Source organism: Mustela lutreola, chromosome 6 (genome assembly GCF_030435805.1).
Source record: "Mustela lutreola isolate mMusLut2 chromosome 6, mMusLut2.pri, whole genome shotgun sequence".
In the NCBI taxonomy this organism is placed as follows: domain Eukaryota; kingdom Metazoa; phylum Chordata; class Mammalia; order Carnivora; family Mustelidae; genus Mustela; species Mustela lutreola.
The window spans coordinates 156,506,928-156,529,995 of NC_081295.1; the positions used below are offsets into that span (position 1 = coordinate 156,506,928).

At 42.1% G+C, this 23,068-nt stretch overlaps 5 non-coding genes across 5 annotated transcripts; 3 read left to right on the plus strand and 2 right to left on the minus strand.

Annotated features, from left to right (window-relative positions):
• Nucleotides 1–6,028: 6,028 nt before the first annotated feature.
• TRNAV-UAC (transfer RNA valine (anticodon UAC)) lies at nt 6,029–6,101 on the minus strand. The gene has a single exon. It is a non-coding gene; the product is annotated as a tRNA-Val (tRNA).
• A 6,474-nt stretch (nt 6,102–12,575) lies between these two features.
• On the plus strand, nt 12,576–12,649 carry TRNAT-AGU (transfer RNA threonine (anticodon AGU)). The gene has a single exon. It is a non-coding gene; the product is annotated as a tRNA-Thr (tRNA).
• Nucleotides 12,650–16,046: 3,397 nt separating this feature from the next.
• On the plus strand, nt 16,047–16,119 carry TRNAV-AAC (transfer RNA valine (anticodon AAC)). The gene has a single exon. It is a non-coding gene; the product is annotated as a tRNA-Val (tRNA).
• A 1,774-nt stretch (nt 16,120–17,893) lies between these two features.
• On the minus strand, nt 17,894–17,967 carry TRNAI-AAU (transfer RNA isoleucine (anticodon AAU)). The gene has a single exon. It is a non-coding gene; the product is annotated as a tRNA-Ile (tRNA).
• Nucleotides 17,968–19,257: 1,290 nt separating this feature from the next.
• Nucleotides 19,258–19,330, plus strand: TRNAV-AAC (transfer RNA valine (anticodon AAC)). Its single transcript has one exon. It is a non-coding gene; the product is annotated as a tRNA-Val (tRNA).
• The last annotated feature ends 3,738 nt before the right edge of the window (nt 19,331–23,068 follow it).

Sequence of the window (23,068 nt, forward strand, 5' to 3'; positions counted from 1 at the left end):
TTAGGACCAGGGTGCTGGTTCTTAGGATTCTGCTTAACGGAACTTACTCTGCATTGGAGCCCCCTTTGTGACATGCTACCTCACCTGAGTTTGTCAATGTTCCCTGGAGAAAAATGCATATTTTCTAGAGGAGGTTATAAATTGGATAAATATCTGTTATGCCCAAATTCCGAGACCCCCCAAAGACGACCACCAGAGTCCAGAGTCAAAGCCAAACAGCAAGGGTCGTTTATTAGGAGTTGGAACCCGGACCTCCGCACACTCGTTGTGGGGGACGTTAAGAGGTCCCGAGCTCAGGATCACAGCACTTTTTATCCACTATTTTTGGGGAGGCAGGGACTTAGCATACATCATAGTATCTTGTAACAAATCGCCACATACCGCAGGAAAATCAAACGGCAACTCTATAATATGACTGGCGCGCTACAGAGCGGGAAAAGGCTGGGAACAGATTATTGGTTAGGTCAAATGGCTGTCATTCTTCAGACTGCTTGGTTGGCACCGCTAGGGTATGTGCCCCCTCAGGATTGGCCGGGGTCTCCCTGTCAAGCCGCGGGGTGCCAGATGGTTATTATCTCTTGCACCCAGAGCTGGGTGGGGGGTCCGGGAGCAGTCACTTTGTCATGTCCAATTCTGGGTGGGGGTTTCTCTGGCACCAGATGGCTGTTATCTCTCGGCCCAGAGCCGGGTGGGGGTCCGGGAGCGGCCCCTCTGCCAGGTTCAATTCTGGGCGGGGGTTGTGTGGTTACAGAATGCCTATAGAAAGTCTGCTGGTATTTTTCCATCTCCTCATGGGTTAGCAAGCGAAGGTACAGAAGCAGAAATAGCGATAATGGTTATAATTTAGTCATATATCCATAAGGTTTACCTTCTTGACTACGCTGCCCTGCTTCTCTACATCCTTTTTAAAAAAAAATATTTTATTTATTTATTTGATTGAGAGATCACAAGTAGGCAGAGAGGCAGGCAGAGAGAGAGGAGGAAGCAGGCTCCCTGCTGAGCAGAGAGCCCGATGTGGGGCTCTATCCCAGGACCCTGAGATCATGACCTGAGCGGAAGGCAGAGGCTTTAACTCACTAAACCACCCAGGTGCCCCTTTATATCCTTTCTTTTTTTTTTCTCTCTCTCTCTATATCCTTTCTTATTTGAGTTCTCTTCACCTATCTTGTGCTGAAGGTGTCCTTTTAAAGTCTTTATTATTATTGCTCTGAAACCTATTTTTTGTGTCTTCCATAATTTTTATTTTATAAATGTAGTTGGTACATTCTTTAGTATATAACAATGTATAAGTGTTCTAACTTTATTGGATTCATAGCCTTTAACATTCAAAACCGATCTCTTTTGTCATGTTTAATTTTGGGGTGCTTGAATTCAAAATTATCTCATGTCAAGATCACGAACCCTGATTTTTTATGGCTTTCTCCTGGTGTACCTTATTCTGTTTCTTTTTTTCTCTGAATAATTTTGCTTTGGATGTGTATCTTAACATATTGTTATGTTTTGTTCCACGAGCCAATTTGAAAACATTTTAATGTATGACTTAAGCCTATTAACATATATGATATGATTGATACATTTTTTTTTTAAGATTTCATTTATTTATTTGACAGACAGAGATCACAAGTAGGCAGAGAGGCAGGCAGAAAGCAGGCTCCCTGCTGAGCAGAGACCCCGATGTGGGGCTTGATTCCAGGACCCTGAGATCATGACCTGAGCCAAAGGCAGAGGCTTTAACCCACTGAGCCACCCAGGCGCCCCGATACATTTGTTCTTAACTCTGTCATATTTTTATCATTATAATGTGTATTTCTTGTATTTCTCATTTAAAAAATTTCTTGTGACATCTAGAATGGTTTGAATTTTTGTCCAAGCAGTTACCTAAATGCCCCTGTTTCCCCCATTTTTTACTCTGTCTAACTTGTTTTTCCCCAGTTTTGCTGTTGTTGTTGGCCATTTGCCCTTGCTTACTGTCTATGGGGTCAGTACATTTATTTTGTTTCCTCTCTCCTTTCCTTTCTGTTCCTATTTTTTAAAAAGATTTTACTTATTGATTTAACCCCAATGCGGGGTTAAATCCCAGGACCCTGAGATCACGACCCAAGCTGAAGGCAGAGGCTTAACCCACTGAGCCACCCAGGCACCCCGTTCCTATTTTTATATACATTATAATTTTTGTACCAGAATGGAAACATTTAATATTATGCTCTCACTTTGCCCTTGCATTTATTTGAGTCATCCATCTACCATTAAATATATTTAATGTACACCCAATAAAGTTTCTTTATTTCTTAACTGAATGAATCCATGTTATCATATACTCTGCAAGAAGAGTCCAGTATGTACATATTTAAAACTCTTGATTCTTGATTCTTGAAGATTTCCGCTTGGCTAGAATTCTTGCTTCACTCTTCTATTTCTATTTTTTTCATGCTAATCTATTTTTTTTATATTGCTCTTCAGAAGTCTGATGTTAGGCTTCCTCTATTTATAGAAACCTCTTGGATTATAGATTTAATTATTATTTATATTTTGTTGACTGTTTTTATTTCTCTTAGGAAATCCAATTACTCATATATTGGAATTTCTTTGCCTGCTTTTTGTTTAAATCATTTTTATCTAACCCATTTTTCTTCTTTCTTTATCTCCTTTTCACTTTCTTGGTGGGTTCTCTTTCTTCAGTTCCCATTACCAAGCATTTGTGTTGTAAATTTATTCTCCCTTGGGTGCCTTGTAATGTAGTCTTCATTTCTGTTGTGATTTTTCTTTTTCTTTTTTTTTTTTTTAAAGATTTTATTTATTTATTTGACAGACAGAGATCACAAGTAGGCATAGAGGCAGGCAGAGAGAGAGGAGGAAGCAGTCTCTCTGCTGAGCAGAGAGCCCGATGCAGGGCTTGATCCCAGAACCCTGGGATCATGACCCGAGCCGAAGGCAGCGGCTTTAACCCACTGAGCCACCCAGTGCCCCAATTTTTCTTTTTTTCTTGCATTTTTTCCTATGTTCAACCAACTTTCATTTCATTTCGTCCCATTTTTGTGCATGTTTTAGTTTTTTAAATTTCTGACTTAACATGATTTTTTTAAATCCAAAAATGTTTGTTTGAAAATGTCTCTTGCAACCACATGGATGGAACTGGAGGGTGTTATACTAAGTGAAATAAGTCAGTCAGAGAAAGACAGTTGTCATATAATCTCACTGATATGTGGAATTTAAGAAATAAAACAGAGGAGCATAGGGGAGGGGAGGGGAAAATAAAACAAGACAAAATCAGAGGAGACAAACCATAAGAGACTTAATCACAGGAAACAAACTGAGGGTTGCTGGATGGGAAAGAGGCCAGGGGATGGGGTAACTGGGTGATGGGCATTAAGGAGGGCACATGATATAATGAGCACTGGGTGTTATATAAGACTGATGAATTGCTGAACTCTACCTCAAAGTAATAAGCTATATGTTAATTAATTGAATTTAAATTTAAAAAAACAAAGAAGGGGCGCCTGGGTGGCTCAGTGGGTTAAGCCTCTGCCTTTGGCTCAGGTCATGATCCCAGAGTCCTGGGATTGAGCCCCGAGTCAGGTTCCCTGCCCCACAGGGAGCCCGCTTCCCTCTCTGTCTCTCTCCCTCTCTGCCTCTCTCTACCTAATTGTGATCTCTGTCTGTCAAATACATAAATAAAATCTTTCAAAAAAAAATCAGAAAGAGGGAAAAAATGAAATAAATAAAAGGATCAAAAAATGAGATTTTCTTAATTATTAATTGCAGCAGATATTTAGCAAGTACATAATGTTCTTAATGTTCACTTTAGTTTATTGGTGCACTTATCTTTTCCTTCAGTAAATGAGATTCTATGAAGTCTTAAAGTGATAATGTAAAATTTTCTTTAAGTGTTAAAAAAGGAAATTATTGTATGTCATGAATATTTCTTATATGAAAATAATGGTTTAAGTTAAAATGGCACATTATTCAATATGATTAGGACTAATAGCCACTTCACATTATTGAAAAATAATATAGATATGAAAATAGTACAATCAAAATGGATTTGTCCCTGAGAAACACTACAATTTGAAACTAGATTAACTAGTTTTTTTTATAATAGTTGTCTCTCTCTTTTTTTTTTCTTAAAGATTTTATTTATTTATTTGACAGAGAGAGATCATGAGTAGGCAGAAAGGTAGGCAGAGAGAGAGAGAGAGAGAGAGAAGCAGGCTCCCCACTGAGCAGAGAGCCAATGCGGGGCTTGGTCCCAGGACCCTGGGATCATGACCTGAGCCAAAGGCAGAGGCTTTAATCCACTGAGCCACCCAGCTGCCCCTAGATTAACTAGTTTTAAATACTTTTAAACTAATGTTTTAACTTTTATTTAAAATACTTTAAACAATACTTTTAAACTAGGTTACACTTTCAGAATATACTTTTTTATATTATTATTTATTTATGCACAAGTGGTTTTAGATTTTCAGAACATAAACTTTGTGTTAATTTTAGCAGATTATTCTCTTCAGTATAAAATTATAGTTATTAATACTCAATAATGTCATGATGTAAGTTTGTAAATTTGTTTTCATTAAAATTCCTTTTGAAATGCAGAAAAAAGGAAACTGTCTCCTTCAGATGAGAGCTGTGTTAAATTTTTCTTCTGCTTTTTCATTTTTGGAAGAATTTTCAATAGCTACAATATTTTGATTTTGTGTTTTCTTGTAGTTGTTTTGTATAAAGTTTATTCAGATATTGTGTGAAGAGATTTGGGATAATTTACACAACTCCTAGTTCAAGACCAACTGCTTCTATCCCTACATAACAATACAGTGACTTTAATAGATGTCTTTGGGAGAGGGGGTGGGGGTCCACGAGGAAAAATTTCTGTGTCTTCAGATTTTTGTCTCCTTCGGTCTCGCAGGATTTTGAATCCACTTCTTCATTTTTCTTTTACCATCCAGTCTCCAAAGGGAGCTGGAGCTACTCCCTCTTGTTTTCTTTTCGTTTGTGCCGCTACTGCTTTATTTCTAGCTGACCTCCACATTCCGTCCCAGTAGACAGTGCTTTGATCTACCAGGAGCCCTTTTCAGTGTTTCCTCACTCAGAGTGGAATTTCTATTTGAGGGGAGGGGAATTTTAGCTGATCCTTAGCCTCTCTGTTCTGATTTTCTTACCTCTAGATAGATTTCTGGACCTCCTTTCATTCCCTGCAAAGACTTACCTTTGGGAGCTCCTGAAAGGTAGGTCTGCTAGGATTGGCTGTTTATAGTTCTCCTTATAAGTAACTTGAAGTTTGTAGTGTTCTCTCTTCTAGTCAGGGAGAAGGTATGGTTTTATTGCTGTGTGCGTGTGTTTTAATATGTTGGAAAATTAAGATCTGAGTGATTATTACTATCCTCAGGTTTTAAATCACTACCCAAATTATGAGACATTTAAAAATTACATAGTGCTTTGGAAAAAAAGTGTGCTTTCCATTTTATTTAACAGTGTCAAATTTTCTCACATTGGTAGTGTAGCAACTTTTCTGTCCACAAGCATGTGAATGTTTGTGTTTCCTTGCAAAACCACAAAAAAATGTCTCATCTACCCTCCTTAAAATCTCATTCTGGGGGAAACCACACACATCTAATTACATGAAAACTAGAGACTTCCAGTTTCTGGGACCAAAGACTTGGGGTTTCCTTTAAGTACATTTCTCCACCTTTACTGCTTCAACTTGCTAAAATAGATGCTTGTTTCTGCAATTATAAATCTTTAACATTGTAACTATTACAGAATTAGAATAATCTTTTCAATCAGCCTCTGACTGTGTACTATTTTAAAGTATTCCACATTTGTTATTGATCAGGCGTTGCTTGTAACTGTTTTCTCCCTGGCCATCACGAAATGCAGAGAACTCCTCTGATAGTACAAGCCTATGTGCCCAATCAAGTGAGTGTCCAGAAAGGGAAACTGAGGATGCAACCCACTGGGCCATCTGTTATCTCAGCTTTTGAGGGAAAAGGAGAATTCCCAAATTTCTTTTGAATGAAAGCCAAAGGTAGCCTTTTGGTTCCACTGGGAATTGAACCCAGGATCTCCTGTGTGTAAGGCAAATGTGCTAACCACTACACCATTGAACCCAAGGACAATAAGTGTCTCAAAGAGCTCTTACTAGAATCAGGTGAGAAAAGAAGACCAAAATTAGATATAGGTTCTAATTATGACTGAGAATTAACTCCTGTCAACATGGCCCAGGGGGACATGTAGGACAAATGTGCTATCTGCATCTCACATACACAAGCTTGAAAGTCTTTTTTTTTTTTTTTTTTAAGACTTTATTCAGTTATTTGACAGAGAGAGAGAGAAAGATCACAAGCAGGCAGAGAGAGAAGGGAAACAAGCTCCCAGGATCCTCAGATCATGACCTGAGCTGAAGACAGCAGCTTAACCCACTGAGCCACGAGGCGCCCCCACAAGCTTGAAAGTCTTAATGAGTACTGTTCCACTCTCTGTTCCACTCTTAATGAGTAGAGTTCCACTCTCCTGGAACACTTAGTCTGGCCGACATTTATTGTTTTTCTACCCATATTTATTGAGAGCTTACTATGCTCCAGATACTTTTCAAGATTCTGGGATACAGCAGTACATACAAAGGTTACAAAAAAAAAAAAAAAAAAAAAGTCCCTTCTTAAGAAGACATTGTGGTACTAATCACTAAAAAAGTGCATTTCTGTTTTCTGGAAACTAATCTTGAATTTAGCAACAGTCCACATTAACTCCTCCTTTGCCCCTTGTCCTGAAACTACTGTGCATTTCAATTCACAAGATTGAAAAAGGCATTCATTAAAATCACTGTCAAGCCCATCATAAATATCTAGTATTACTATGAAATTAGTTTAGAACTTGCAGACCTCTTGAAAGAGTCCTGAGGTTGTCTATATGACTTGCCTTAACTAACAGAAAGTTAGCGGCCTTGGCATAGCCAAATGTGCATTTGGGCTTGTTTCTTTGGGATCCCACAGGCAGAAGAACATGCCTTAGCCAGTCTGCTAACTCCGTGAGGAGGAGGAGGAGACTCATATGGTACAGAGTCCACTCTCCCCCTCCCCCACTCTGAGTCTTCATCAACTGATGCTCAGAAGCTTCAGCAAACCCAGGTGAGATCAGATCTAGCCACCTGAGTCCAGCCTATATCAAGTGACCCAGAGCCACTTGGGAATAGATAACTATGTTTTATGTTGGTGATACTCCAGGTGATTTCTTATGCAGTAATTGCGGATTGACACAGAAGAGACAGAATTAGATTATCCACTCTGCTGAAGACACAGCCATTACACATCACATGTCCACACCTGTTCAGCCACGACCTAATGAGTGATAGATACACTCTCTGTCTCTGTGGGAAATTTCCACTTAGTGTTGAACCAGTATATTCGGTTAACTCTCCAATGGTCTCAGATAGAAACTTTTATTGACCTCTAGGATATATATTAAAATATGCATACCAAAATGAGACAAAGCTATAAAAGAAAACTTAGCACAACATCTCTCTTAAACATAGGCCTAAAAATTCTTAAAAAATATTGGCAAATCAAACTCAGAAATATTTAAAAAGATAATACTTTATTACTACATGAAATTTATCCCAGCCTGTTTTAACATTCAAAAAATCAATCAGGGAAATTCACCACAATTTTGTAATTCACAATATTAATAGGCTAACTAAATACAAAAAAACCCCAATATGATCATATCAATAGAGGCAGACAAAGCATTTAGTAAAATTCCACATCCATTCATGATAAAAATTCACAGCAAACTAGGGATAGAAGGGAGCTTTGCTTACCTAATCAAATAAAGCCTTTCTACCAAAAAAAAAAAAAAAAAAAAAGTACAAACAACATCATACTTAATGGTGAAAGACTGAATGCTTCCTTCTAAGATTTAAATCAAGGCAAAAATGTCCTCTTTCTCACTTTTCCTGATCAAGGAAAGACTTAGAGGTCTTAGCTACTACATTAAAACAAAATGTGCAGATTGAAACAGAAGAAATAAAGCCATCTTTATTCACAAATAATGTGATTTTTTATGTAGGAAATCCCCTACAACCTGAATAGACACTTTTCCAAAGAAGACATACAGATGGCCAACAGACAGATGAAAAGATGCCTAACATCAGTAGTCATCAGGGAAATGGAAATCAAAACCATAGTGAGATATTATCACCTCACACCAGTCAGAATGGCTAGTATCCAAAAGATAAGAAATAACAAGTGTTGGTGAAAATGTGAAGAAAAGAGAGCCCTCGTGCACCGTTGGTGGGAATTTAAATCAGTGCTGCCACTGTGGCAAACAGTAGGACAGTTCCTCAACAAATGAAAAATAGAACTACCCTATGATCCAGTAATCCCACTGCTGCATAGTTACCCAAATGAATGAACACAGTGATTTGAAAAGATACATGTACCCCTATGTTTATTGCGGCTCATTTACAATAGCTAAGATATGGAAACAACCCAAGTGTCCATTGATGGATGAATATATTACACACACACACACACACACACACACATACACACACACACTCTAGAGCATTACTCTGTCATGAAAATGTGTGAAATACCACCATTTGCAACATGGATGGACCCAGAGGGTATTACGATAAGCGAAATAACTCAGATGGACCTTGCTGAATTCTTACCTTTTTTTTTTTTTTCCTCTTTCACGCCTTCATCTGACACACTTTTTAAAAATAGTGGCAAGCATTTTTCTTTTTTGTAAAATAATGTTTTTTTGTACAATAACAATAGCCAGAGACAGGACGGAGTCCTTACAGGTATATCTCATGTTCCAAAATGTGCTTTGTTTCAGACATCCTGTATTATAAAAATTAAGTTAAATTGTGGAGAGGGGTGAGTCAGCAGGGCACTTTGCACTGGAAGAGGAAAGTTAGTCTTTTAGAGTGAAAATCCAGGAAAGACTGCAGAGGCTTTCATCAATGTGCTGGAATAACAACTTCCAAAGCGGAGGCCACTTGAACTTCAGATGCTATCATGAGAAAGATGAATTCTGGAAGAACAGGGTTGCCTGTGGAGCCTCAACAGAGGCCCAGACCAAGAACACCCCTAATCTCATAGAGTTCCCACATTCCCAAAAAGATAGCATAATTTGTAAAAATATGTGACAGAAGAAACTACAGTGCCTTATTTCAGTACTCCAAGGAGGATGGAATGTTTGTAAAACATCACTGAATTTCAAATAGTTAAAATACACTCATACCTACACCTCCTGCCAATCTTTTTCCATTGGGTCACTGCAATAATATTCAGGAGTGAACATAATTTATCAAGGGCTTCACCTCCTTGTTCAAATTCTTTGCTTTTTGTGTAGAATAATATTAGGATCTCTCGAACAGCTGCATTTTTCCTTGATGTGTTTCCTTTATGTAGGAATTCTTTCCCTTGTGTATTTTTATTAGAAGCAGTTTCTCTACTTGCTATTATCATTATTATAACGTGAGTACTTAATTTCAGTCAGTCAAGGCAATTCTGTTCAAGTGAGACCTATAGTTTAAGAAACTTCTGGAAAAAAATTAAATATAACTACTTTCAGGGTAGGTTGGAATGTTGAAAGTTTCTTTTCTTTTCTTTTTTAAAGATTTTATTTATTTGACAGACAGAGATCCAAGTAGGCAGAGAGGGGGCAGGGAGCAGACTCCCTGCTGAGCAGAGAGCCCAATGCGGGGCTCGATCCCAGGACCCTCCATCCCAGGACCCTTGATCCCAGGACCCTTGATCCCAGGACCCTGGGATCATGACCTGAGCTGAAGGCAGAGGCTTCAACCCACTGAGCCACCCAGGCACCCCATGTTGAAAGTTTCTATTGAGGGTTCTTATTTATCTTTTCTGTGCGTCTAAAAATTTTAGATGTTATTCACCAGCTGTAAATATTTGAATGTCTTTGGTGCCTACTATATGCAGAAATGCAATGAGGGAAGGATACTAATGCAATTGGCATGGCTTCTCTGTTTGCAGTAGAATTTTAGAGATAAACACATAGGGTAGAACACCATGATATTGAATTAACTTACCATATCGAAAAACACATTTTCTCCCACACGTGTCAGACTCCACCGAAAATAGGCTAATTCTTTCCTCTGCTACATTTTTTTGCATGCTAGATTAATTTCTTGGTTAATTTCCTGAATGATAGTTGGAATAACATAGGTGCTCTCTTTTTGCAGTGTTTGATCTGTTTAAATTAATAGAATACCAACAAAATAAATAAGTCTACTTAGGAGTTACCATTAGGAATTAAAAACTGTAAGTCTTAACTAAGGATTCCTCCACATTCTCAGGAATATGAGAGACAAAATTCAGGTGGAAGTACAGAGATCAAGCAAGTGCAAAATAGTATTTCCCAAGCTCAGAAGTAGACAAACAGGAAAGTATATACACAAGCAAAAAGACCTTCACAGAACCACATCCATTCTATTGCACGTAAAAATGTTCTAAAGGATAATACAGTTGTTGTTGTTTTAAGATATTGTTTATTTGACAGACAAAGCTCACAAGTTGGGGGTGGGGAGCAGGCTCACCGCTGAGCAGGCCACTGGGATCCTGACCTGAGCCAAAGGCAGAAGCTTTAACCCACTGAGTCACCCAGGTGCCCCACACAGATTGGATTTTGTTATGAAAGAAATAAATGAATGTGGATATTGGAAACAGCATAAAGCAAATTGCTCTGAGCCTTGGAATCACACATTTGAGCATCCCCTTCTGCCTCTGTCTCGAAACCAATCACTTCCTGAATGAGACAGATGGTTTCTAATGAAAAAGGCATTTAGAAGGCTTTTCCTACATGAGGATCAGTGACACGGTGGGCATGTCTTCTAAAAGGTCAACCCAAACTTTCCAGATTCAACAACTGACTGGCTTGCTCTTGTCCTTTTAAAAAATATCTTTCTTCCTAAATAATTTTGAGCGATCAGGAAATAGGAAAGGAACTGCCTGAACTATTATTCCCTCATCTCTCCCCATGCCGACCCCAAAGAACAGTGGAATGTCAGGTTCACACACAAGACAAAGCCTCTCTTAACCCCCAAATCCACAAGAGAGGAGCACTTGATTTCACCTGTGTCAAAAGCATTTACATTTATCTACATATGAGGCAGAGAGGGAGGTGGTGGAACTTCCTGGTTATTATTGTCATTTATAGGCTGTTCCTTACATTTGCGAGCGGTGCGGACTCTTCAAGCAGCAGATTCGTCGTGTCCCTTTCTTGCTTCGTTTGACTCTGGACCTTCCTGATTTTAAGTCTCAACTCTTGGTTTCTTGATTAGTCACTTTGCTCTGTTTCTCTCGGGTCACTCTTTTCCATTGTATTAGCAATTTTCTCCCTCAGGACGGGCTGCAAATTTTTCAGCTTAGCTTCATCTTTGCAGGACTCGTACTGGAAGTCGCACTTATCTATCTTTTGGGTTCTCTCCAACCGCCTGCCCCCTTCAGCAACACTGGCTTGGGGTCAGGATGGGAGGGGTGATGAAGAGGGTGGAGAGGTAGGGGCAAAGCCTGGTGGAGGGGCGCACCAAGCAGTGATGTCTTAGCAAGGCTGCTCACACGAAAACGCTGTATATTTTTGATAGAAGTTTGTGCAATTTTATTATAGATATGTGTCTGATTGGTGTGTGTTACAATATATTCCTCCAATGTTTGTCTCAAGGATAGGCCAGATGATCTAAAGGATTTGTCTAGTTCCAACCTCTTGGAATGAGAACGTGTGCCTTTTCCAGGTCATTTTCAGTATTTGTTTCTCAGAAAGAAAGGAATCATTATTAGTTTTAATATCAACATCAGGAAAAAGGTGAGAGTAAGAAGAGGTCTATCCAATATCACTTGGTGGGAAAAGGTAAGGAAATGAACATACCAGTGAAGTCTTCCACTGTTTTGATATTTATATATAATTTCTCTTTTAAACAACTTTTTTCCAAGTTTGTATTTAAATTCCAGGTAGTTAACAGACAGTATCATATTAGTTTCCGGTGTCAAATTTAAGAAACTCCATGTATTTTTAATGCATTCCCCTTTGCTACAGCAAATTACCAGTCTCAGCAAATACAGAAAATGGTCAGTTTTACAAGGGATTAAAAGGCAACCGCTTAGCCACAAAGAGAAGAAAACTGCCTGTGTCAGAGCGCCAGCCTTTTGCCAAGTGATTTCTGCGTCATCCCAGGAAAGCCCCAGGGCAATCCTCATTGCTCGAGCCTGTGCAGCCAAGAAGCCCCATCGTCTCCCTGTTGCAGATTCGAAGCTGAATCCACCTTCGTGTGGAGTTGTAAAGGCTCCTGGAGGGGACATAGTCTAGCTGCCCTAGTGGAAGGGGCCCAGGGGCTGAGGAAGTCTCTCTTCCCCACACAGTGTAAAGTGCTGGGCACCTTTCAGGATACAGTAAGAAAACTCTATCAAAATCCTGAGACTTAAAAAAAAAAACGCTAATAATCCTGATAATGAATCTGGATGCCCTTCTGTTGGTCAAAAATTCTTGGGAACCACAGCAGCAGAGCAAACAGCAAAGTCACCCTCAAATTCTATGCAAGCGAACCACCCTATAGCAAGGGCTCTGTGGCTTAGCTGGTCAAAGCGCCTGTCTAGTAAACAGGAGATCCTGGGTTCGACTCCCAGCAGGGCCTTCTAGTGTGAGCTTTTGTAATTTTGCATTGGAGAATTGGAGATACTTTGAAATTTACATCCCTAAAGCCCCAGAAGGGGAAGAGACAGCATCAATTGAAGAATCTTATTTAACAAAATTACAACAGCCAAAAAGAAAAAAGAAATCTGTCCCAATAGTACAGCGATAGAAAACCCAAAATATCTGCTGAGAACTGAAAAACTCAGAGAACTAGTTCTACTAGTTAGGATTTGAGTACTGGAATGGCCTAAAATAAGTAGGGTTTGCTTCCTTGGTCTTTTACCATTTTAGATCAAATGGTAAAGACACTCACTACTTAGGTTTTATGTGATATCTGCAACTGTCTTAATTATATTGCCTCCTGACTCTTTACCAACTAGAACATTGTCCACATTTGTTTTTCTTGAATGGCTCCTTGAATGGCCATTTCCCCCTCCTCCACCACCAGTTTGCACCAATAACTTTTTGGCCCCCTGAATAGTGCATTGAAGCAGAGCCATGGTTCTCAAAGTTTAGTGAGCACAGGAATTACCTGGTGGTCCATTAAGATGAAAAATTTAGTTCCCTACACCTCTGATGGGGCCTGAATGTCAGCCTTCAGACACTCTCCCTGGTGAGTGATATTTATGCTGCTGTTATATGGACCCTCTTCTTTGTGGAAGGGTTAGTGACTTAGTGATCTAGTTTCAGTGGTTGTGCTTTTTTGGGGGGGGGGAGGTAAAGTTGGCATGTAATATTATATACCTTCTAAGTGCATATTATAATTAGACATCTGTATGCCCAACAGAGTGATCACCACCAGAATGTCCCTTTCCATTCCGTAGTTGTCTTTTCATTTTGATGGGCAGTTTCCTTTGCTGTGCAAAAGCTCTATGGTTTGATGTAGTCCCCTTTATTTTTGCTTTTGTTTCCCCATGCATTTGGGGTCAGATCCAGGAACCCATTGCTAAAACTGATGTCCAGGAATTTACCGCCTATATTTTCTCCCAGGGATTTTATGACTTGAAGACTTACATTCAAGTCTTTAATTCATTTTTAGTTAATTTTTGTGGTTGGAGTAATTGTGGTCTAGTTTCATTCTTGTGCTTGTGGCTGTCCAGTTTTCCCACCACCTCAATAGTTGTGGTTCTGAGTTCTATTCTTTTATATGCTTGTGACCATTTTTCCAAACCCATTAGTAAGCCTGGAGTTGTGTTTACTCATTTGGTTTTTGTCAAATCCAGTTCAAAAGAAATGAAAGAAAAGAACCACGTAAAAATTCTAATATAATTTAGTGTAAATCAAGTAGTGTTATAACTGTTTTCTCCTTTTCATGTGATATGGGACTCTAAGATACACCAGAAATTTTGGAAGGAGGGGTAATATGATTTGTACCTTTTCTTAAAATTAAAGATTTTATTTATTTATTTGACAGAGATCACAAGTAGGCAGAGAGGCAGGGAAAGAAAAAGGGGGAAGCAGGCTCCCCACTGAGCAGAGAGGCAGTGGGGCTTGATCCCAGGGCTCTGAGATCATGACCTGACCAACCCACTGAGCCACCCAGGCGCCCCATACGATTTGTTTCTTAAAGAGGAGAGGATAAAAAAGAACTAACAGCAAAGCACACAACATTCCTTTAAAAAAATGCTTGAGGCAATTAGAAATAAAAGTATAAACCTGAAAACACTTAGCGCATTTATTAGATAACTCTAAAAAATAATAAACCTGGAAAAATACTTTGAACCCTGAGACCTGAGACTTTCTTGTTTATGTGCTCTATTTTTTCGACATTCCAAGAAATACTTTTCAAGTATTTGTCATATGCCCTAAATGCTCTCCACCCTACTCATGGTGCACAACATCTCTCAAACAATGGGCTTCATTTCAGTTAGTTTCTTGCTTCTCCCCATAGTTGTGTTACAGGTTGATTTCTCCTTTTGTGGGCCATCTGGGAGGAATGTTATCTGTCAGAAGACTAATATTATAGCTCTCTTGTCATGGGATGCTGGCTACTATAAGAAATAAGGGTGATAAACAGTGATATGAAACACTGCTGGGAGAGGTGAGTGCTTAAATATAGTCACTGGAGAATGTTTGTTCTCTACAAATTGATCCCAAATGGGATCTGGAAATTCACCGATACGTCTTTATGAAAGTGTCTTGTCTTTAACTGAAATCCTATTTCTCCACCGACTAAAGTGAATGTATCCTCATCATTCCTAGGTCCCATGACATCTCCCCAACCCATGACCAACCATGCTGCCCCTAATGCCAGATCCCCTGCTTCTCTCCACCTCTCCTCCACTGATGTATTTCTTCATCTATCCAATCTCAGATCAGTGATCACTTCTTTCGAAAGCCTTTCCTAATCACTAGGAGTTGGAAAATTGCCCCGTTCCTATGCTTCTGTGAAAATGCATGAGTATTTATCTCTGTGGTTTCTTTTGGCAATTTTAAAATCCTTACCCTATTTTGTTCAATCATATTATAATAATCAGCGCATGGGCCGTTTACTACCCCAGCCTGTCCAATTTTTCAGGACATCTGGTACCTCCAGAGCCTAGGTCAGCATTGGGCACATTGTGAGCTACTCATTAATTCTTTTAAAGTAAATGCTTAGCAACTTACTGCAAAATGAACTATTATTTATGCTATTGAGTTGATACCAGAAGGAAAAAATAAGACTGGCGATCTTGCCATCTAGGAAATACTGCTTCTCTTCTGTTTCCTGCAACATTGCGACCAGACCAGTTTTGGGTGAAGAAAGAGTGTTTTCCACATTGCCATTTGCAGGAGGCGAGGGTACACCCACACAGGATTTGAGGAAAGATCATTTGGCAGTGAGCACCTTCCAAACCCCTCTGGAAACGCTGGGGAGGAATGACAGTTTAAATGAAGAGAAAAATAACAAGTAGGCAAGGGCACCGCCTGTTAAGCAAATTGACACCGATCACTGAGCCCTGGCTTTGCAGAGCCGTGGGAGGGACATGGAATCATCATGACACCTCTTTGTCACCTCCCCCCTCCCCACAGTGAGCTGGGCACAGCCCCCATCCCCAACGCAGCAGAGATCCCCAGACCAGCTGGGCCCTCGCGGAAGTTTGGGGGCATCTTCAGCTGGCTCTGGTGGTTCCTGCTTCTCAAGGTTAGAAGAGAGGTGGACACCGCAGCCCTGAGAGCCTCTGGTGACCCTGCCTGGAGTCTGGGAAGGAATCTGGACTCTGGTCTCCAGTACCTTTGGTGGTGATTACAGCGTTTCTGTGTTGTTATATTAACAAACAAAAAGTGTAAGGGGAAATAAATACACCGTGAGTGAAGATACACTAAAAGAAAAATCACTCGAAATCACTAGGTTTGGGAGCACCCAGAAGACGCGTGTAAAAATGCCTGCACGCGCAGAGAGGTAGGTATCAAGGGGGGTTTCTGTGGTGTAGTGGTTATCACGTTTACCTAACACGTGAAAGGTCCCTGGTTTGAAACCGGGTGGGAACAACCATTTCTGAGAATTTTCTTTCACTTTTGAGGAAATGCCATCTTATAAGTGCCTAACTCTTTGTGACACCCACACCCCTGGGCTGGCCCAACATGAAAAAACACGGGGTTTCCAAGTTACCTGGATTCCAGCAACGCTGAGACTTACACCCTTACCTGTGGGGCAGGGCACAGCTTGGAGCCCCACCTCTGAGAATAGGCCCGTCCTGGAAATCCACCCAGTTAAAATGCTTTCTTCTCATGGATTGCACTTTATGTCGTCTGGAATCAAGAACTTTCCAGCATATCTGTTAGAATATTTTCTTCCAGGCTGTGGCTAGTGTCTCCTCTCTTAAATCAGTCTTCTCATGAAATATGTGTCTACCTCGGCTCAGGTGTTTCCAATCTAATAACCTTATAAAATGAACATCAACACACAGTTCACAGAAAAAGAAATAAAATGTCTTCTAGATTTGACCAGATACTTGACTTACTCATTATCAGAGAAATGCAAATAATTAAACTATGGAGGATCTCTTTTCACTACCAGACTGGCAGAAGGAAAGCTTTGGCAGCATTGTCTGTTAGGGAGGATTCACTCATTCAGTAAATGTCTGCGGATCACCTGCTTTGTCACTGGCCCTGACACGACCCGCCGCACACCTGGATCCAGGCTCAGAGTCATGAGAGACTCATGTTTCACTGATGGCTCCAACCCAAATGCTCCTGCTCTCAAGGACGCCCCATTCTAAAATAAGCTCCGCTCAGCAGTCAAACACAAGTCAACCGACCCTCAGCATATGAACTGGGGAGACACTGAAGCCATGTAAAATGTTTGCATTTATACACAAAGAGAGGTCAGGTTTAGGCTCAGGTCATTAAAGCACTTTTACTTCCAAGAAGGTCCAGAAGGACGTTTGTGAGTCCAGTAGAGCTGAAGATAATCTGTGGACTAGCCAGCATATTTTCAGATGAGAAGGACGCCTGACCTCACTTACTAAATGCCAGAAGAACTGGCCGCATTGTGACGACAACCAGAAATGTGTGCACAAAAAATTTCCACAATACTCCTTCATGCTCGTTTACCAATTCTAGGTGTAACTTACCATGAAAATGGGGGCAATTAAATGCTTTCTAGCAAGTAAGTATGAATAAAATGAGTATCTTGGAAATTTCAGAAGTTGGAAAGGCTACTTCCAGGCAGATAATATTTTTTTAAAAATTATTTATTTATTTATTTATTTCACAGACAAGATGATAAGTAGACAGAGACAGAGGGGGAATCAGGCTCCCTGCTGAATAGCAAGCCCCAGATGGGGCTCGATTCCTGGACCCTGAGATCATGACCTGAGCCAAAGGCAGAGGCTTAACCCACTGAGCCACCCACATACCCCCAGGCAGAAAGTGTTTGTAAAGACTGAGAATGGTTAAGTTGAAGGGAAAGATTTTTGGTCAAACAGTTGATTGTAAAATGATAGAACGACTAACATCCTGGACAAGATAGGTTCCCCAATCAAATAATGAAGGAACTCCTGAGGTTTTTGTTTGTTTGTTTTTTAAGTTTGTTTGTTTTTTTAAGTTACGTGAAATCTGATTGATTTCTTGTGTGAAAGCAAACCCTCTGGCCAAGACTCAGGAAGTCCGTAATCAGAGTCGCTTGTATTACCCACTGAGCCAGTAGGGCATCCTGATAGCAGCAATGCTTTAGAAGGAACCTCAAGTGTTAGCCTTAGGAAGCATAAGAAAATCCGGTAGGCAGCCCTGAAGTCAAAAGGACCCGAAAACAAAGGCAAGATGGCCAGTACGGGGCTCGAACCCGCGACCTTGGCGTTATTAGCACCACGCTCTAACCAGCTGAGCTAACCGGCCAACCCGCTGTGAGCGCTTCCCGCTCCAAATTTTAAAGCCCTATCTATGTCCTGCAGCAGCTCTTCATGGAAACTAGACGTTTTCTTCCTTTCCTCATTCCACCCAAGCTCAAATCAACACAAACACTGAAAGAAAAAAGTCCATCTGCAAGCACAAATAAACCTCACGAGGAAATTTCCTCTTTCTCAAATCCTGCCGTTTGATCAAAATCTCAGCAAATCTTTCCCCACTCCCCACCAACCACCGAAAAGCTAATCTTAAAATCCACATGGAAATGCGAAAGACCGAGGAAGGAAATATAATTTGAAAAAAAGAAAGGAAAGAAAGAGAGAGAGAGAAAGAAAAGGACCCAAGCTGGCGGATATATTGTTCTTGATTTGAACACCCTATGCTATGAGGCAGTAACCCAGAGTGGAAGAGTGGCCAACAGGGCAGCCGTACAAATCCACGGAACAGAGCAGGGTGGAGAAGTCACGCCACCCACATATGGCCAAGGATAGTCTCTTCAGCAAGGAGTGCGGGGGACAATGGCCAGTCACGTGACGAAGCCTTCCTGGTCATTAGGAAAATGCAAATGAAAATCCCAGGAAGGTAGCATTCTGTGCTCACAGGTATGGGAGGGGTTCTCCTTGGAGCTCTGGGCCCTGCGGAAGTTTGGAAATGTGGCTCCAGGCCCCATTAGAAAGGTCACTAGCGAGCTGTGGTGGGCCTTTCGGTTTAGGACATGGGCCCTCCTGGTGTTGTAACAACATCATGGAATATTGCAGAGGGGAAACAGCCTCCTGCCTGCCTCTCACGTAGGCCATGTGACATCCGTAGACACACTAGGCTCACTCATGGGCACCGAGTCCAGCCCGGGACAGTCCGACAGTCTCCTCCCCATTTCAGTCCTCACTCTGCCTGGCACACAGGTGGGCACATCCCCCACTTAGTCCTCAACTTCTATGGGTCCCGCCCCGCACTGCCCCGCCCAGAATGGGCACTTTCCAGTGCTACCTACACGGATTTACTTATACTTTCCTACGGAAGGCGAGCACCTGAGGTTCCTTCTAAACCATTGATGTTATCAGGGTACCTTACTGGCTCAGTGGGTAGCGCAGGCGACTCTGCTCACGGGCTTCCTGAGTTCCAGCCCCATCACCTTGGCCAGAGAGCTTGCTTTCACACGAGAGAGAAACTAGATTTCACGTAACTTAAAAAAAAAAAAAAAAAAAAAAAAAAGTTTCCGGCGGTCCTGGGACAGCCAGGAAGAGTCTATCCTGTATTAGGAGAGAAGCGGCCCGCGGAGGGGTTTCCGTAGTGTAGTGGTTATCACGTTCGCCTAACACGCGAAAGGTCCCCGGTTCAAAACCGGGCGGAAACAGCTATCCACGTGAAGTTTTGTCACTTTGCGGAGGGAATGCCTTCTTATAATATCCTAAATGCCTGTCTTTGTCCACGCGCCCTACCCCAGGGGAGCCCACCTGAGAAAATACGGATTTTTCCAGGTTGCCCTCACCTGGCCCGCCCGCCTGGGCACTTGGACCCTTGCCTCCGACCGAGGCCCTCAGAGAATTGGACCTTCCTCGAAATCCACCCGGCTAACACTAAAGTAGACCCTTTCTTCTACGCTGCGGTGCTCTAAGGGTTCTTTATGGCGTCGGGATCGAAGCCCTTTCCCAGCACTCCTGCAGAGTATCTCCTTCCAGCCTGTGGCCAGTGTCTCCGGTCTCCCGACGGCCTTCGGAGATCTGCGTTCTGTTTTTCGGAAAATCGGAGCATCTCCCTTCCCGCGGTGCTTAGGGCACGTCCTGGGCACGAATTACCGGCCTTCCCCGCAGGCAGGCAGGCTCCCCCAGGCCTCTCCAGTCGGCTTTCCTGTTTTCTCCCGCTCCGCCCCGCGCGCAGCACAGCCAGGGGGCCGCAGCCCACAGGAGTCCCCGCGGCCAAGCCAACCAGAAGGCCGCCCCAACGGAAAACACTTTTTTCCCCCTTGCCAGCAGTATTTCCCAAGACCCGCGGTATAGGCTTCGCGAGTGCAGCGGGTGCAGCGGGCGGGCTGGAACCCACCTGGGGGCGCAGGGAAGGCGCGGAGACCCCGGCGGGCGGAGAGGGTTGCTTACCCCCAGCCTTCTTTCCTTTTTCTCCTGCCCTGCTGGACCCTCGTGCCGCCACCTGTATACCTCAGGCATCCGGTCCGCCGCGGGATCCACGCCGTCGAACCTTCCGGAGCAGCACGGCACCCCGCGGCCTGGGCTTTCCTGGGGGAGGGGGCGGCACCAGCTGGAAGTGGGCTCCACCGTCCGCTCCCGCGAGGCACGGGGCGGTCCCGGCTGGGAACCGAGAGGGGCTAGGACGGTTTCCCGGGGCGTGGGATGGAGAAGAGTCTGCGGGACAGACGTACACGGACTTGGGAACCGGGACGCTCCAGGCAGGGTCCGCGTCGTGGCACCCGCTCCTCAGGGACGTCGCCGCGGTCGCGAGACCCAGCTCCGCTCCTGGACTTTGCGGCGCGGTGTGCGGGATTTCTCTGGAGGGAGGAAGAAGAGGAGGAAATGGCATCGTGGCATGTTGCGTTGATGGGGTGTTTGTTTTCGTCACGGATGTTTTATTTCAATGGGGGCGACCACACTCGGGGAGATGACACCCCGAGGTCTTAGCTGCTGGAGATACCGGCGGACCGCTGAGAACTGGAATTCTAGCCGGGGTGGGGAGGAGGGTTGAGTTTGCTGGGCTCTCAACCGAGGCCACTGGGTTTGTCCCCAGGGGACTAAGGGGATTTCCAGGATCCAGATTCTTAGGACTTTTCAGATTGTTTGGGGAAATTTAGCTGGGTTTCAGTTATATTCATAAAGACCAGATCAAATGCTGTGCGAGCTTTGCGAGGACAAAGAGATAAAGGCAGAAACTGGTGTTTCTAGAAGTATTGACTTTCGCCTACATATTTTATGGCTTTTTTTTTTTTTTTAATCATGTAACCCTTAAGATTATGGCCTGAAATCCTCTCCTTGGCGGGGAGGTGGAGGGGGTTCCTATGTCTTCAGCCTCATTTCACACTTCACTGCCCCTTTCCCTCCTGCCACACCAATCCCTCTTACTCCCCACCGAAGGATTTGTGGACTTACTATTTGTTCTTCCTGAAGTGCTTTTCTTTACCTAGTCAATGTCTCCTCAGCCTTCATACTTGAGCTCAATCACTACTCCTTCAGAAAAAACTTCCCCACAACCTTTTAAATAAATCTTCATATTTCTCTTAGGACTATGTCCCTTTGGTTGCAAAGTTTGTATTAATCTGTGCGATAACTTGCTCCGTGTCCGTCTCCCCGCCGAGAATATCATTTCCAAGAGGGTGGTCTGGTTCATCAGTGAAACCCTGTTGCATGCCTAACACACTCAATAAATGTTCAGGGAACAAATATGTGAACACTTAACTGCGGTCCAACAGGGTAAATGTTATCCCCATTTTGAGATGAAGAGCTGAGGCTCATACGGAGTAGCTCATCGTCTAATTTGCAGAGCTGGGCCCCATCACCCGCAGAAACTTACCGTTTATGATGAGAACTCTCAGTCTGGACAAAAGAAACGGAGCAATATGAGATCACCATGTGTCTATCACCCAGTTACAACGACCATTAATATTCTCCCACTTTTATCTTTACCTTCATCCATTCCTCAGTCTCCTCTGGGTTTTTATTATTATTATTTTTTTTTACAGTTCTTTTTATGGGTAGAAGGTACATGTTTCAAAATGTATAAATCTCTACTACAATCTTGAAAAATGGATACAGTCATGTAACACACATCTCTATTATTATAAACGGACCATTTCTGTCTCCCCAAAAGCTCCCTCTGGTCCTTTCCCAACCACCTCCACCCAGCCCTGTAGATAAAACGACTGTTTTGACTTATTTTTCAAGTTAGTTTTGTCTGCCCTAAAAGTTCACAAAAGTGGAATCATACAGTATTTACTCTTCTGTGTACCCCTTCTTCCACTCAGCATCCTACCTCTAAGATTCATTCAAGCTGTTACTTCTAACAATAGTTGAGAGTTTGCCTTTGTGTGAATGAATACACTGCAGTTTTTAATCCACTCTCCTGTGGAGGGACATTTTTTAAAACAAAATAAACGTAAACAAACATCATCCACATTATTAATATACCCATTTGCCCCAAACTGTTCTTTACATTCAGATCAATCTAATCTAAATTCCAACAGGTTTTTTTTTTATATTGACAAATCTTTGCCTTCTAAAACCTAAATCAAGAAAAATCAAGAAATCTTGACTAGTAAGGACAAATTTGGAGGACTGACACAAGATATCAAGATATATAAAGTCATAAGAATTACATGAGTTGGTTTTCCTTCCCGAATTGACAAAGAGATCAACAGGAGAAAACACAGAAATGATAGTGTTGGAACTGTTGGTTAGCTGTGGTGTGGTCCTTCTACACACCATAATTATTGGGATGACAGCTCTGGATGCAAATATCAAAGGTAAAATGATAAAACTTTGGATAAAAAATAGGGGAGACTATCATCACATTATCATAGACAAAAAAAAATTAGAGCATGACATAAAAAGCTACAACCATTTTTTTAAAAAAGTTATTAGTTCTTTTCTGTAGGCCACTGCTGTTGACTGTAGAGAAATTGCAAAGCTAGACTCTGCTGACACTAGGGCTGAGAGGACATCAGAGCCACCAAAGCCAGTAGTCACGTTTCCCTGTCAGGAACCTCCCATTTATATGAAATATAATAAGCCGTGAAGCTGCAGCAGCCAGGAAAACCTGACTCATCGAGAATCGTGGAAATGTTTCAGGCCCAACTTGTGTCATCAGAGGAAAACAAGGATGAATGATCAGGAGAGTCCTGATCTACCTACGGAGGGTAGTTATGCCAATAAAAGTCGCAATCCCATGTCCAGTTTCTGAACTTAAGAAAGATCTTCAGATTCAGAATCTGCTGAATGAAGAGACACCTCTTGTATCCCCAGGATGCGGCAGTTGCTTGTCTGAGGTTGTACAGCTGAGAGCCGGGAGATAACATCCACTGCTCTGGTTGAGGAAACCAAAGGCAGGCGTCTGGTTCCTCTGTGTGCCGATGAGAAGCTATGATGTACTT